The 17,624-nt window shown below is 45.4% G+C and overlaps 1 protein-coding gene across 2 annotated transcripts in view; it reads left to right on the top strand.

Moving 5' to 3' along the window:
• Window positions 1-4,595: 4,595 nt before the first annotated feature.
• Window positions 4,596-17,624, top strand: part of LOC138662812 (zinc finger protein 773-like) — a 60,145-nt gene continuing 47,116 nt past the window's right edge. Inside the window, exon 1 of one of the 2 annotated variants that reach the window (XM_069748772.1) lies at window positions 4,596-4,652. The gene's annotated coding sequence lies outside the window, so the exon portion shown is untranslated. The remainder of the gene's footprint in view (window positions 4,653-17,624) is intronic. The other variant, XM_069748773.1, reaches the window with a different exon arrangement.

The raw sequence follows: 17,624 nt of genomic DNA, 5'->3' as shown, positions 1-17,624 counted from the left end.
CAGCTTTATGTGGAGCATCTATGGGGCTGTAATGAACGGTGCAGAGCATTCTATATGGCACAGCTTTATATGGAGCATCTATGGGGCCGTAATGAACGGTGCAGAGAATTATATGTGGCACAGCTTTATATGGAGCATCTATGGGGCAATAATCAACGGTGCAGAGCATTCTATATGGCACAGCTTTATATGGAGCATCTATGGGGCAATAATGAACGGTGCAGAGCACTATATGGCAGAGCTTTATATGGAGCATCTATGGGGCCATAATGAATGGTGCAGAGCATTATATATGGCACAGCTTAATATGGAGCATCTATGGGGCTATAATGAACTGTGCAGAGCATTCTATATGGCACGGCTGTATGTGGAGCATCTATGGGGCCATAATGAATGGTGCAGAGCATTATATATGGCACAGCTTAATATGGAGCATCTATGGGGCTATAATGAACTGTGCAGAGCATTATATATGGCACAGCTGTATGTGGAGCATCTATGGGGCCATAATGAACGGTGCAGAGCATTATATGGCACAGCTTTATATGGAGCATCTATGGGGCCATAATGAACGGTGCAGAGCATTATATGTGGCACAGCTTTATGTAATGCATCTATGGGGCCATAATGAACGGTGCAGAGCATTCTATATGGCACAGTTTTATGTGGAGCATCTATGGGGCCATAATGAATGGTGCAGAGCATTATATACGGCACAGCTTTATATGGAGCATCTATGGGGCCATAATGAACAGTGCAGAGCATTCTATATGGCACAGCTTTATTTGATGCATCTATGGGGCCATAATGAACGGTGCAGAGCATTTTATATGGCACAGCTTTATATGGAGCATCTATGAGGCCATAATGAACGGTGCAGAGCATTCTACATGGCACAGCTTTATATGGAGCATCTATGGAGCCATAATGAACGGTGCAGAGCATTCTATATGGCACAGCTTTATGTGGAGCATCTATGGGGCCATAATGAACGGTGCAGAGCATTCTCTATGGGGCAGAGCTTTATGTGGAGCATCTATGGGGCCGTAATGAACGGTGCAGAGCATTCTATATGGCACAGCTTTATATGGAGCATCTATGGGGCCATAATGAACGGTGCAGAGCCTTATATATGGCACAGCTTTATATGGAGCATCTCTGGGGCCATAATGAACGGTGCAGAGCATTCTATATGGCACAGCTTTATATGGAGCATCTATGGGGCCATAATGAACGGTGCTGAGCATTGTATATGACACAGCTTTATATGGCACATCTATGGGGCAATAATCAACGGTGCAGAGCATTCTATATGGCACAGCTTTATATGGAGCATCTATGGGGCAATAATGAACGGTGCAGAGCACTATATGGCAGAGCTTTATATGGAGCATCTATGGGGCCATAATGAACGGTATAGAGCATTATATATGGCACAGTTTTATATGGAGCATCTATGGGGCAATAATCAACGGTATGGAGCATTATATGTGGCACAGCTTTATATGGAGCATCTATGGGGTAATAATGAACAGTATGGAGCATCTATTTTTATTTCTGAAATTCACAGGTTGCTGCTGCGTTTCCTACCCTAGGCTTATACTCGAGTGTATACGGTATGTATGTGGGGGTATTTTATGTATTTACATATATTGGTGAAGGGTAGTGTTTACTGTTGAGCGAATATACTCGTTACTCGAGATTTCTTAACCGCCAAGAGCAAGCGACACTACTCTATCCTCCTCCTCCTCGACCTGTCGGCTGCCTTTGACACAGTGGACCATTCCCTATTATTACAAACCCTCTCATCCCTTGGCATCGCAGACTTGGCCCTATCCTGGATCTCATCATACCTAACAGACAGGACATTCAGCGTCTCCCACTCACACACCACCTCCTCACCTCGCCCTCTATCTGTTGGAGTCCCACAAGGTTCAGTCCTTGGGCCCTTGCTCTTCTCCATTTACACCTTTGGCCTGGGACAGCTCATAGAATCTGACGACACACAGATCTACATCTCTGGACCAGATATCACCTCCCTTCTAACCAGAATCCCTCAATGTCTGTCTGCTATTTCATCCTTCTTCTCCACTAGATTTCTAAAAACTTAACATGGACAAAACAGAATTCATCATCTTTCCCCCATCACACGCGACCCCCCCATCGAACCTATCCATTACAGTAAATGGCTGCCCACTCTCCCCAGTCCCACAAGCTCGCTGCCTCGGGGTAATCCTTGACGCTGATCTCTCCTTCAAACCACATATCCAAGCCCTTTCCACTTCCTGCCGACTTCAACTCAAAAATATTTCACGAATCCGTTCATTCCTCAACCATGAATCTGCAAAAACCCTAGTCCATGCCCTCATCATCTCTCGCCTTGACTACTGCAACCTCCTGCTCTGTGGCCTCCCCTCTAACACTCTCGCACCCCTCCAATCTATTCTAAACTCTGCTGCCCGACTAATCCACCTGTCCCCCCGCTACTCCCCGGCCTCTCCCCTCTGTCAATCCCTTCACTGGCTCCCCATTGCCCAGAGACTCCACTACAAAACCCTTACCATGACGTACAAAGCCATCCACAACCTGTGTCCTCCATACATCTGTGACCTCGTCTCCCGGTACTTACCTACCCGCAACCTCCGATCCTCACAAGATCTCCTTCTCTACTCCCCTCTTATCTCCTCTTCTCACAATCGTATACAAGATTTCTCTCGCGTATCACCCCTACTCTGGAACCCTCTACCACAACACATCAGACTCTCGCCTACCATCGAAACCTTCAAAAAGAACCTGAAGACCCACCTCTTCAGACAAGCCTACAATCTGCAGTAACCACCGATCGACCAAACCGCTGCATGACCAGCTCTACCCTCACCTACTGTATTCTCACCCATCCCTTGTAGATTGTGAGCCTTCGCGGGCAGGGTCCTCATTCCTCCTGTACCAGTTATGACTTGTATTGTTTAAGATTATTGTACTTGTTTTTAATATGTATACCCCTCCTCACATGTAAAGCGCCATGGAATAAATTGCGCTATAAATAATAATAATAATAATAATAATTTCCCGAGCATACTTCTCTGAGTATTTTTTAGTGCTCGGAGATTTAGTTTTCATCACCGCAGCTGAATGATTTACATCTGTTAGCCAGCATAAGTATATGTGACGATTCCCTAGCAACCAGGCAACCCCCACATGTTCTCAGCCTGGCTAGTAGCTGTAAATCATTCAGCTGGGCCGATGAAAGCTAAATCTCCGAGCACTAAAAATTACTCAGAGGACACCCGAGAATGCTCGGGAAATCTCGAGTAACGAGTATATTCGCTCATCACTAGTAGTGTTGTATTCTTATAATTTGTATATAGACTTAGTGGCTATAACATTTGTATAACACTCAGGTTGGGCAGGTGTGTGTCTTCATCTAATGGGCACTCAGGTGTGTGATATATGGTTAATGGACATCTATAGTGATTGGCTGCAGCCTCTTGTTATGTGCCTTTATATATTGTTCTGTAATGTATTTTTATTATACTGACTAAGGGCAGTACTGCCTGAAACGCGTCAGCTTGTTTTTATGATGCACTAATAAAGGATAAGATTTTATGCCATTTTCATCTCCTCCATTCAATATTTGCATGAGCCGGACAAGTGAGTGATTTCCATTTTCTCCAGGGAGTAGGCCGGCAGGAACTTGGTGGTGATCCGTGATGGTGATCCATGCTCTGCCCATGTCTACTGAGAGATGGACTCTAATATGGCCATATATGACCCTTCGGGCTCCTTTCCACTTGCGAGAAACACGTCCGTGTGAAAACCAAGCTCTGGCACTCCAGAGCGGAGCATGCGGCCGCATAGCAACACATGGAGCTGCACGCTCCGCTCCAAAGTGCCGGCGCCAGAGCTTGGTTTTCACATGCCAGACACGGACGTGTTTCTCGCAAGTGGAAAGGAGCCCTTAGCCGGACACTGGAAGGCTGCCGCCACACTAGCAGTATTTGGTCAGTATTTTACATCAGTATTTGTAAGCCAAAACCAGGAGGGGAACAAATAGAGGAAAAGTATAATAGAAACATATGCCCCACTTCTGCATTTATCACCCACTCCTGGTTTTGGCTGAGAAATACTGATGTAAAATACTGACCAAATACTGATAGTGTGACAGCAGCCGAAGGGTTAATCTCTCTGAAGTCCAAGCATGGACGCCGCCCTCCATCCTTTTACCAAAAACCCCACAGTGACTGGAGAGGTGCATGGCCGTATATGACCCTTAGCCGGACACTGGAAGGGGGTAAATAAGCGAGATTTCGGCATTTTAGCTCCTGGTGTGGAGGCGATAGCACAATCATATGCCGCCATATACTAGACGTCCGGTAACCGGTAATAATTCCCTCATGTGTGGGGTCTATTTGTCTCCAGAGAAATCACACGTTACATTCCACACAGAACATTGTGTAGAAAAGGCGGCACGAGGCAATTGTGCCAGTAGTGAGGGCGAATAATGGCGGAAATGTCACTGACTGAGGAGAAGTCTCCATGTAGCGTCTTCACTGCGGATCACGTGACCCCTGACTCCTCCCTCCTGTGACCTCATCACAGGTCCTGTGCGCACATCGCAGCCATATATGTGGAGTGCGGCTCTGCAGGTGGAGGTATGTGGAGATTCCCCATTACTGAGCGCGGGGACATTAACCCCTTCTGCACTGAGACTCTTTTGGGGTTGTTGTTGCCTCTTTATAAGAATCATAACGTTGTTGTTCTGTTTCCTGTAATAGATACATACGAGCCAACTATGGAGGACAGGAAGTGAGGGAGCGGATTGTTCTCCTAGTACAGGGCCCCTTTCTTGGCCCCACACAGTGTAATGCCCCCATTATGCCCTGTAAGCAGGGTTCTGCCCCACACCCAGCTGCCTCGGGCACTTTACCATGAGCCGGTACCTCAGATTCTTCCCCGCACCCCTTTCCTTTGCTTGGCGCCAAATCTGTTCTGCCTTTGGGGCTCCGGCCTTTATAATATCAGTAACTGCGTCATCAAGGTCTCCTGACCAGGTGCACCCTCTAGACTCTTCCCTCCGGAAACCCTCCCTCTCCCCATTGATGTCACATGGTCCCGTCTGGATGGCAGATAGCAGTCTGTACAAATGCAGCACAGCCCTGAGGAGTCTTTTTTAGGACTCTCCTTTTTACACCCCTTATGTAATATATATGATGGCGCTCACACAGTATAATGGCTCCACAGTACTGGCATCTCTCGTAAAAAAGGTATTTTCACACTACCGCCATACCCCCACACAGTATAATGTTCCTACAGTACCGCCATACCCCCCACACAGTATAATGTTCTCATAGTACCGCCATACCCCCCACACAGTATAATGTTCTCATAGTACCGCCATACCCACACACACAGTATAATGTTCTCATAGTACCGCCATACCCCCACACAGTATAATGTTCTCATAGTACCGCCATACCCCCACACACAGTATAATGTTCTCATAGTACCGCCATACCCCCACACACAGTATAATGTTCTCATAGTACCTCCATACCCCCACACAGTATAATGTTCTCACAGTACCGCCATACCCCCACACACAGTATAATGTTCTCATAGTACCGCCATACCCCCACACAGTATAATGTTCTCATAGTACCTCCATACCCCCACACAGTATAATGTTCTCACAGTACCGCCATACCCCCACACACAGTATAATGTTCTCATAGTACCTCCATACCCCCACACACAGTATAATGTTCTCATAGTGCCGCCATACCCCCACACACAGTATAATGTTCTCATAGTACCTCCATACCCCCACACACGGTATAATGTTCTCATAGTACCGCCATACCCCCACACACAGTATAATGTTCTCATAGTACCGCCATATCCCCACACACAGTATAATGTTCTCATAGTACCGCCATACCCCCACACACAGTATAATCTCATAGTACCTCCATCCCACCACACAGTACAATGTTCTCATAGTACCGCCATACCCCCACACAGTATAATGTTCCTACAGTACCGCCATACCCCCACACAAAGTATAATGTTCCTACAGTACCGCCATACCCCGACACACAGTATAATGTTCTCATAGTACCGCCATACCCTCACACACACAGTATAATCTCATAGTACCGCCATATCCCCACACACTATAATCTCATAGTACCGCTATACCCCCACACACAGTATAATGTCCCAACAGTACTGCCATCCCCCCACTTTCTAATGTTCCCACAGTACTGCCCCCTACATTCACAATATGGTACCATCCACCTCACTGACTACCTCCGACCACCGACAATTAATAAAATACTCACTTAGCCTCATTTTTGGTGCAGATACTAATGAACCCAGGATCTATGAGATATTTCACATACGATAGTTGGATAGGCAGGAGTGTGTCATTCATAAAGGTAGCCCACTCGGTTGCTATGATGCCTATGAATTGACAGGGCTCGGTGGGGTGCGGTATTGGTCACCCTTTCCTTCCCATCATCACAATGGCAGCGATATCCACATTCCCATGACGGTGATACCGCTGAATAGATTAGTGAATCAGGGAGTGGAAAGCTCCTGATCCACCATTCAGCCTTCACTTCTGAGTCTGAGACTCCGTGCACTGCAGGCACAATGACGTCACTACATCACACCTGTATTACGGAGCCTCAGTACTCACACCGCACAGACCAGAGCAGCGCTCCTCAGGAACCAGGTTGGCTGAGTAGTGTGTGGTTATATCAGGAATTGTGGGGGCATCATATTAAGAGAAGAGCTGTTGGGACTCTCATACTGAATGTGTGGCTGGTAGGGGCCATTATACTGGGGTTGTGGTGGACAGTAAATGCCTCCATACTGAGTGGGGTGTTTTATTTTGTGTAGCAGGTTGTGGTGGCCATAATTAGAGATGGGCGAATATGTTCAGAAAATGATCGCCAAACATAAATTCGGCACAAATATGTTACATTCGGATTCATGATCGGTAACACAAGCATTTTTCTTAAGATGTGAAAAAGTCGGTAACATTCAATAAAAGATATAATAGAAGCCGGCAATACATGTGCCACGTTTAGTAAAATCACAGCCACCAATGTGGGAGACTGGGGTTCAAATTCTGGCTCTGCGCTGTTGGACATAATATACCAGTAGTGGTCCATAACAATATGGTGCCTACCTCAATAAACATGAGAGTGTCACGAACAAAGAGACACACTTAGATAGGAGAAAAAAAGGATCATCCCCGAGCTGCCGCAAGAAGAATTTCAAAAATTGTAGAGGTTTTCAACGTGGTTTATTCTACGCGTTTTTTATGGTTCAGATGACCCCTTCATCAGGACATACCACAAATATTGTACCAATAATATTGTACCATATTATTGGTACAATATTTGTGGTATGTCCTGATGAAGGGGTCATCTGAACCCTGAAACGCGTAGAATAAACCACGTTGAAAACCTCTACAATTTTTGAAATTCTTCTTGCGGCGGCTCGGGGATGATCCTTTTTTTCTCCTATCTAAGTGTGTGCTTCAATCAGGTCCTGCACTGACCTGTGGATCTGCAGCAGCCGCCATTAATATATGTCCTTCCTTCAATCTGACCAGGTGAGTAGTTCTCTTGGTGGGCAACTTTGTATAACGTTTGATAAGACCCTATTTGCGGTTTTGTGTCTCCCTCTTTTCACTGACTAACAAAGAGAGTCATGCCGGCTCAGACGTCGCCTGGATTAACAAGGTCCGCGTCAGATGTCGAGGAACCAGGACAATCTGATGATACATGGGCTACTGGACCAAACCATACATGGGCAGGGCAAGAGAACCTGGATCTGATGAAATGCTACTATAACAGCAGACCAAATGAGAGAGGAGATATGAAGCGTATGAGGAAACTCTGGATGGATACAAGACCTGCATGTCCACTAACTGAGAAACAACTGGTAACCCACGGTTTCAATATCATAAAGAGAAAGCTATTATCACAACTTGAGATGGATCAACTACACTGCAGATCCACCCCACATGAGGACCTGGACGAACAACATGTGCAACCCCCTGAAGATCCTGATCCAACCCTGCAACTAGAGAGCACTGCAGCTTGTCTGAAACAGAAGATCTTAGATAAACTAAATGCCATCAATACCAGAGATCGACTGATAGAAAACCAAACAAAAAACAAGGATCCCTAAAATATAACTTTTAACCCCTTAGCGACCGCCGATACGCCTTTTAACGGCGGCCGCTAAGGGTACTTAAACCACAACGCCGTTAATTAACGGCGCTGTGGAAAAAGTGAATAGCGCCCCCCAGAGGCCGATTTTCTCCGGGGTCTCGGCTGCCGGGGGTAGCCGAGACCCCAGAGAACATGATTCGGGGTTTTTTTTAACCCACCCCGCATTTGCGATCGCCGGTAATTAACCGTTTACCGGCGATCGCAAAAAAAAAAAAAAAACGCGATCTCTTTTTAATTTCTCTGTCCTCCGATGTGATCGCACATCGGAGGACAGAGAAAAGGGGTCCCAGGTGGCCCCCCAATACTCACCTAGCTCCCCCGATGCTCCTCGTGGCTCCCGGTGGGCGCCGCCATCTTCAAAATGGCAGGCGCATGCGCAGTGCACTCGCCGGCCGGCACCGGGAGAATCTTTGGGGTCTCGGCTGCCGGGGGTAGCCGAGACCCCAAAGAGCATGATCGGGGTCGGTTTTACCGACCCCTGTTTTGCGATCGCCGGTAATTAACTGTTTACCGACGACCGCAAAAAAAAAAAAAAAAAAAGTAAAGTGTAATTCTCTGTCCTCTGATGTGATCGCACATCAGAGGACAGAGAAATAGGGGGATTCGGGGACCCTACAATACTCACCTGTGTCCCTGGATCCTCTTGCTGCTCCTCCTGGCCGCCAGCAGAAGAAAATGGCGGGCGCATGCGCAGTGCGCCCGCCATCTGTCTCCATCTGCCGGCCGGCAGGAGAACAGCAGTTGGGGCTAAAATTAGGGGTAGGGTTAGGGGTAGGGTTGGGGCTAAATTTAGGGTTAGGGTTGGGGCTAAATTTAGGGTTAGGCTTCTTTCACACTTACGTCGGAACGGGGCCGTCGCAATGCGTCGGCCCGACATACCGACGCACGTTGTGAAAATTGTGCACAACGTGGGCAGCAGCTGTAGTTTTTCAACGCATCCGCTGCCCAATCTATGTCCTGGGGATGAGGGGGCGGAGTTACGGCCACGCATGCGCGGTCAGAAATGGCGGATGCGACGTACAAAAAAACGTTTCATTGAACTTTTTTTGTGCCGACGGTCCGCCAAAACACAACTGATCCAGTGCACGACGGACGCGACGTGTGGCCATCCGTCACAATCCGTCGGCAATACAAGTCTATGGGCAAAAAACGCATCCTGCGGGCACATTTGCAGGATCCGTTTCTTGTCCAAAACGACGGATTGCGACGGATGCCAAACGACGCAAGTGTGAAAGTAGCCTTAGGGCTAGGGTTAGGGTTGTGGCTAAAGTTAGGGCTAGGGTTGGGGCTAAAGTTAGGGTTAGAGCTGGGATTAGGGTTAGGGTTTGGATTAGGGTTGGTATTAGGGTTAGGGTTGGCATTAGGGTTACGCTTGGGATTAGGGTTAGGTTTGGGATTAGGGTTAAGGTTAGGGTTGTGATTAGGGGTGTATTGGGATTAGGGTTAGGTTTGAGGTTAGGGTTGAGATTAGGATTAGGGGTGTGTTGGATTTAGGGTTTTGATTAGGGTTATGGTTAGGGTTGACATTAGGGTTGTTTTGGGGTAAGGGTTGTGATTATGGTTAGGGTTAGTGATTAGGATTATGGATGAGGTTGGGATTAGGGTTAGGGGTGTGTTGGGGTTAGGGTTGGAGCTAGAATTGGGGGGTTTCCACTGTTTAGGTACATCAGGGGGTCTCCAAACACGACAGCCAATTTTGCGCTCAAAAAGTCAAATGGTGCTCCCTCCCTTCTGAGCTCTGCCGTGCGCCCAAACAGTGGTTTACCCCCACATATGGGGCATCAACGTACTCGGGATAAATTGGACAACAACTTCTGGGGTCCAATTTCTCTTGTTACCCTTGTGAAAATAAAAACTTGGGGGCTACAATATCTTTTTTGTGAAAAAATTTTTTTTTTTTATTTTCACGTCTTTGCATTCTAAACTTCTGTGAAGCACTTGGGCATTCAAAGTTCTCACCACACATCTAGATAAGTTCCTTGGGGGGTCTAGTTTCCAAAATGGGGTCACTTGTGGAGGGTTTCTACTGGTTAGGTACATCAGGGGCTCTGCAAACGCAACATAATACCCGCAGACCATTCTATCAAAGTCTGCATTCCAAAACGGCGCTCCTTCCTTCCGAGCGCCCAAACAGTGGTTTACCCCCACATATGGGGTACCAGCATACACAGGACAAATTGGACAACAACTTTTGGGGTCCAATTTCTCTTGTTACCCTTGTGAAAATAAAAACTTGGGGGCTAAAAAATCTTTTTTGTGGAAAAAAAAAATATTTTTTATTTTCACGGTTCTACGTTATAAACTTCTGTGAAGCACATGGGGGTTCAAAGTGCTCGCCACACATCTAGATAAGTTCCTTAAGGGGTCTAGTTTCCAAAATGGTGTCACTTGTGGGGGGTTTCCACTGTTTAGGCACATCAGGGGCTCTCCAAACGCGACATGGCGTCCAATCTCAATTCCAGCCAATTCTACATTGAAAAAGTAAAACGTCACTCCTTCTCTTCCAAGCTCTGCGGTGCGCCCTAACAGTGGTTTACCCCCACATATTGGGTATCAGCGTACTCAGGAGAAATTGCACAACAACTTTTGTGGTCTAATTTCTCCTGTTACCCTTGTGAAAATAAGAATTTGTGGGCGAAAAGATCATTTTTGTGTAAACAAAAGCGATTTTTTATTTTCACGGCTCTACGTTATAAACTTCTGTGAAGCACTTGGGGGTTCAAAGTGCTCACCACACATCTAGATAAGTTCCTTAAGGGGTCTAGTTTCCAAAATGGTGTCACTTGTGGGGAGTTTCCACTGTTTAGGCACATCAGGGGCTCTCTAAACGTGACATGGCGTCCGATCTAAATTCCAGCCAATTCTGCATTGAAAAAGTCAAACGGCGCTCCTTCACTTCTAAGTTCTGCGGTGCGCCTAAAAAGTGGTTTACCCCCACATATGGGGTATTGGCGTATTCAGGAGAAATTGCATAACAAAATTTATGGTTACATTTCTGTTTTTACACTTGTGAAAATAAAAAAAATGGTTCTGAATTAAGATGTTTGCAAAAAAAAGTTAAATGTTCATTTTTTTCCTTCCACATTGTTTCAGTTCCTGTGAAGCACGTAAAGGGTTAATAAACTTTTTGAATGTGGTTTTGAGAACCTTGAGGGGTGTAGTTTTTAGAATGGTGTCACACTTCATTATTTTCTATCATATAGACCCCTCAAAATGACTTCAAATGTGATGTGGTCCCTAAAAAAAAATGGTGTTGTAAAAATGAGAAATTGCTGGTCAACTTTTAACCCTTATAACTCCCTAACAAAAATGTTTCCAAAATTGTGCTGATGTAAAGTAGACATGTGGGAAATGTTATTTATTAACTATTTTTCGTGACATATCTCTCTGATTTAAGGGCATAAAAATACAAAGTTTGAAAATTGCAAAATTTTAAAAATTTTCGCCATATTTCCGTTTTTTTCATAAATAATCGCAAGTAATATCGAAGAAATGTTACCACTAACATGAAGTACAATATGTCATGAAAAAACAATCTCAGAATCGGCGGGATCCGTTGAAGCGTTCCAGAGTTATAACCTCATAAAGTGACAGTGGTCAGAATTGCAAAAATTGGCCTGGTCATTAAGTACCAAATTGGCTCTGTCACTAAGGGGTTAATCCAATAGTTTAAAAATACTCTATTTATCAATACAGTAAAAAAGTACTTAATGTACCTAACGAACCCTATATCGGACTACCATGAATCCTGCCTGTCAGTGGAGGTTGGCACCCTAATTTACCGCGGTAGGCGCTCCCACTCCTCGACGGCTCACCCTATAAATCCCTAACTGAACCTGTAATACAGGAAAACTAGTGAGCCCTAAAGTGCAATCCTATACTGTTAACTGCCTGACAGTGGAGGTAGACTGTTGTGAATTCTGCTCTTGGGCTCTCTCCGGTGGTTATGAGTGGTAGTGCTGCTGTCTTTGGATCGCAGCATTCATCAGGTGTGTCCACTTAGTGCTTTGGACTGGGCTATTTAGTCTTGCTTGTTTCTTTAGTCAGTGCCAGTTGCCCATTGTTTTTGGAGGATTCACATCCTGCCTGGTCTCTCCTGTTTTTGCTGTTCATTTCAACAAAGATAAGTTCTGGCTTTGTTTTTGCTGTCCACATGCTGTGGGCCTTATAGTTCAGTGCATTTATATGTTTTGTCTTGTTCAGCTTGGTCTGTGTAAGGATTTATTCAGCCAAGCTGTATCTCTGGAGATGCAGATATACCCTCCATGTCTTTAGTCAGATGTGGAGATTTTGTATGGTCTGTGGTGGATTTTTTCTAGTGTTTTAATACTGACCGCATAGTACTCTGTCCTATACTTTCTTTCTAGTTAGAATGGCCTCCTTTGCTAAATCCTGATTTCAGTCTGCGTATGTCATTTCCCTCTCCTCTCACAGTCAATATTTGTGGGGGGCTGTCTATCCTTTGGGGATTTTCTCTGAGGCAAGATAGTTTTCCCGTTTCTATCTTTAGGGGTATTTAGTCCTCAGGCTGTGTCGAGGTGTCTAGGGAGAGTTAGGTACATCCCACGGCTGCTTCTAGTTGCGGTGTTAAGTTCAGGGTCTGCGGTCAGTACAGGTACCTTCTCCAGAGTACGTCTCATGCTGCTCACAGGGTGACGAATGGAAAACTGCATTTAATACGCCCGAAGGCCATTTTGAATACCTTGTGATGCCATTCGGACTCTCTAATGCTCCATCTGTGTTCCAGTCCTTCATGCATGATATCTTTCGGAGTTACTGTATCTTGATAAATTCATGATTGTATATTTGGATGATATTTTGATTTTTTCCGATGATTGGGAGTCTCATGTGAACAGGTCAGGATGGTATTTCAGATCCTTCGTGATAATGCTTTATTTGTGAAGGGGTCTAAGTGTCTCTTTGGAGTGCAGAAGGTTTCTTTTTTGGGCTTCAATTTTTCTCCCTCATCTATAGAAATGGATCCGGTTACGGTTCAGGCCATTCATGATTGGATTCAGCCCACATCTGTGAAGAGCCTTCAGAAATTTTTGGGCTTTGCTAATTTTTATCGCCGTTTCATAGCCAACTTCTCCAGTGTGGTTAAACCCCTGACCGATTTGACGAAGAAGGGCGCTGATGTTACGAATTGGTTCTCCGCGGCTGTTTCTGCCATTCAGGAGCTTAAACGCCGATTTACTTCTGCCCGTGTTGCGTCAGCCGGATGTTTCTCTTCCATTTGAGGTTGAGGTTGACGCGTCTGAGATTGGGGCAGGGCCCGTTTTGTCTCAGAGGAATTCTGATGGTTCCTTGATGAAACCGTGTGCCTTCTTTTCTCGGAAGTTTTCGCCTGCGAACGCAATTATGATGTCGGCTAGGGTTGAGCGAAACGGGTCGAACATTTTCAAAAGTCGCCGACTTTTGGCTAAGTCGGGGTTTCATGAAACCCGATCCGACCCCTGTGCGGGGTCGGCCATGCGGTACGCGACTTTCGCGCCAAAGTCGCGTTTCAATGACGCGAAAAGCGCCATTTCTCAGCCAATGAAGGTAAACGCAGAGTGTGGGCAGCGTGATGACATAGGTCCTGGTCCCCACCATCTTAGAGAAGGGCATTGCAGTGATTGGCTTGCTGTCTGCGACGTCACAGGGGCTATAAAGAGGCGTTCCCGCCGACCGCCATCTTACTGCTGCTGATCTGAGCTTAGGGAGAGGTTGCTGCCGCTTTGTCAGAAGCAGGGATAGCGTTAGGCAGGGTCCATTAACCACAAAACCGCTTGTGCTGCAGCGATTTGCACTGTCCAACACCACCCTCGGTGTGCAGGGACAGTGGAAGTTTTTTTTTTTTTCCCCTCAGCGCTGTAGCTCATTGGGCTGCCCTAGAAGGCTCCCTGATAGCTGCATTGCTGTGTGTACGCCGCTGTGCAAACCAACTGCTTTTTTCAAAGCACAAATCCTCTTGTTCCTTCCTTTCTGCACAGCTATCTTTTTTGTTTGTCCACACTTTTTATTTCATTTGTGCATCAGTCCACTCCTTATTGCTGCCTGCCATACCTGGCTGAGATTACTGCAGGCAGGGAGATAGTAGCTGCCTGCCATACCTGGCTGAGATTACTGCAGGCAGGGAGATAGTAATTGTAGGACATTCCCTGTTTTTTTTTTTTTTTTTTTTGGTGGGAGATTAAGATTGGCAATTTGGCATTTCTGCTAGAGTGCCATCCCTGTGTGTGCCATCTCTCTCACATAGTGGGCCATAGAAAGCCTTTTCATTTTTCTGTATTTTTTTGTGTGGGGTGTATAAATTCTCCCTGATAAAAATACAGTGGGAGATTAATATTGGCCTTTGGGCTTGTGTGCCAGTCCTGAGTGTGCCATCTCTCTCACAAATAGTGGGCCATAGAAAGCCTATTTTATTTTTTTTTGGGTTTTATAAATTCTCCCTGAAAAAAAGGGAGATTAATATTGGCCTCTGGGCTTGTGTGCCAGTCCTGAGCGTGCCATCTGTGCCAGTCCTGAGCGTCCCATCTCTCTCACAAATAGTGGGCCATAGAAAGCCAATTTTTTTTTTTTGGGGGGTTTTAGAAATTCTCCCTGGAAAAAAAAAGGGAGATTAATATTGCCCTTTGGGCTTGTGTGCCAGTACTAAGCGTTCCATCTCTCTCTCTCTCTCAGTCAGTGGGCCATAGAACGCCTATTTTTGGTTTTATTTGTTTTCTAAATTCTCCCTGAAAAAATCATTTTATTTTATTTGGTTTCTAAATTCTTCCTGATAAAATCATATTTTTTTTATTATTTTTTTTTCTAAAGTCTCCCTGAAAAAAAAAAAAAAAAAAAAAAAAACAGTGGGAGATTAATATTGGCCTTTCTGCTTGTGTGCCAGTCTTGACTCCTGGGTGCGTCATCTCTCAGTCAGTGGGCCATAGAACGCCTATTTTTGGTTTTATTTGTTTTATAAATTCTCCCTGAAAAAATCATTTTATTTTATTTGGTTTCTAAATTCTTCCTGATAAAATCATATTTTTTTTATTATTTTTTTTTCTAAAGTCTCCCTGAAAAAAAAAAAAAAAAAAAAAACAGTGGGAGATTAATATTGGCCTTTCTGCTTGTGTGCCAGTCTTGACTCCTGGGTGCGTCATCTCTCAGTCAGTGGGCCATAGAACGCCTATTTTTGGTTTTATTTGTTTTATAAATTCTCCCTGAAAAAATCATTTTATTTGGTTTCTAAATTCTTCCTGATAAAATCATATTTTTTTTATTATTTTTTTTTCTAAAGTCTCCCTGAAAAAAAAAAAAAAAAAACAACCAAAAAAAACAGTGGGAGATTAATATTGGCCTTTCTGCTTGTGTGCCAGTCTTGACTCCTGGGTGTGCCATCTCTCTCTCTCTCTCTCTCTCTCTCTCTCTCTCTCTCTCTCTCTCTCTCTCTCTCTCCAATTGTGGTCCATAGAAAGCCTATATTTTTTTTCCTTGATTTGGGTTCCAAAATCTACCAGAGAAAATAACTCCATCAATCATTGGTAGAAAAATATTGGCCTCTGGGCTTGTGTGCCACTCCTGATTCCTGTGTGCGTCATCTCTCACTCAGTGGCCCATAGAAAGCATATAGTTTGTTACATTTGTTTTCTAAATTCTCCCTGCAAAAATCAATTTATTTTTTTTGGGGGGGTTTCTAAAGTGTTCCTGAAAAAAATAAAAATAAAAAAAAAATAATAGTGTGACATTAATATTAACATTTGTGCTTCAGTGACAGTCCTGCGTGTGGGGCATCTCTCTAATTTGCAGCCACCAAAAAAAGAGTGTGTAACATTGGGCCTGATTTTCGCTGTGGTCTCACCAACCTGTAAAGGGGTAGCTAAATCATACTGAAGTTATAGCTCACCGTGTAAGTTGTGTGACTGCAACAAATAACGTTAGTTTGGTTACGTTTTTAAAACAATGAGGAAGTCTAGTGGAAGAGGTCGTGGCCGGGGGCGTTCATTGTCAGCTGGTAATGAGGGTAGTGGTAGTGGTGGAGCATCAGGTGGTCGTGGGGAAAAAAATATTGCACCTAAGTCTGGAGCTGTGGAGCCAGGTTCGTCGTCCGGCTACACAAGGCCTCGAACGCTCCCTTTTCTGGGATTAGGAAAACCGCTTTTAAAGCCGGAGCAGCAAGAGCAAGTTTTGGCTTATCTTGCTGACTCAGCCTCTAGCTCTTTTGCCTCCTCTCGTGAAACTGGTAAAAGTAAAAGCAGCGCGTCGTTAGTGGATGTTCACGGTCAGGGACAAGTCACTTCCTTGTCCTCTTCAGCAAAAACAACAACAGAGAAGAATGCAGCAGGCGACACAACGGGTTACTCCATGGAGCTCTTTACACATACCGTCCCTGGCTTAGAAAGTGAAGCAGTTAACAGTCCATGCCCATTACAAATTGAATCTGACATGGAGTGCACTGACGCACAGCCACAGCCAGACTACTATGCTGGTCCTTTGACTCAGACCACAACATTGCCCTCGCAGGGTGCTGATCAAGAATCAGACCCTGATGAGACTATGTTGCCCCATCACGAACGCTATACCACCGAACGACACGGTGACACAGACGAAGTTGCGCAGGAGGTACAAGAAGAGTTATTAGATGACCCAGTTCTTGACCCCGATTGGCAGCCATTGGGGGAACAGGGTGCAGGCGGCAGCAGTTCTGAAGCAGAGGAGGAGGAGGGGCCGCAGCAGGCATCAACATCGCCACAAGTTCCATCTGCCGGGCCCGTATCTTGCCCAAAACGCGTGGCAAAGCCAAAACCTGGTGGAGGACAGCGTGGCCATCCGGTTAAAGCTCAGTCTGCAATGCCTGAAAAGGTATCCGATGCTAGAAAGAGTGCAGTCTGGCATTTTTTTAAACAACATCCAATTGATCAGCGCAAAGTCATCTGTCAAAAATGTTCTACTTCCTTAAGCAGAGGTCAGAATCTGAAAAGTCTCAATACTAGTTGCATGCATAGACATTTAACCACCATGCATTTGAAAGCTTGGACTAACTACCAAACGTCCCTTAAGGTTGTTGCACCCTCGGCCAATGAAGCTAGTCATCAACGCAACATCCCTTCCGGCAGTGTAGGACCACCATTTAGCGCACCACCTGCTGTATCTGTGCAGGTATCTTTGCCAGGCCAAAGCAGTCAGGGTCAGGGAATCACCAGTTTCGTAGTAGGAAACACTGCATCTAGGGCACCGGCGGCAACAATACCATCTCCCACCGTCTCTCAGTCTGCCATGTCCACCGGCACCCCCGCTAGTTCCACGATCTCCATCTCTCCAGTCCAGCTCACCCTACATGAGACTATGGTTAGAAAAAGGAAATACTTAGCCTCGCATCCGCGTACACAGGGTTTGAACGCCCACATA

Source organism: Ranitomeya imitator, chromosome 2 (genome assembly GCF_032444005.1).
Source record: "Ranitomeya imitator isolate aRanImi1 chromosome 2, aRanImi1.pri, whole genome shotgun sequence".
In the NCBI taxonomy this organism is placed as follows: domain Eukaryota; kingdom Metazoa; phylum Chordata; class Amphibia; order Anura; family Dendrobatidae; genus Ranitomeya; species Ranitomeya imitator.
This window is presented reverse-complemented; position numbering and strand designations above follow the sequence as displayed.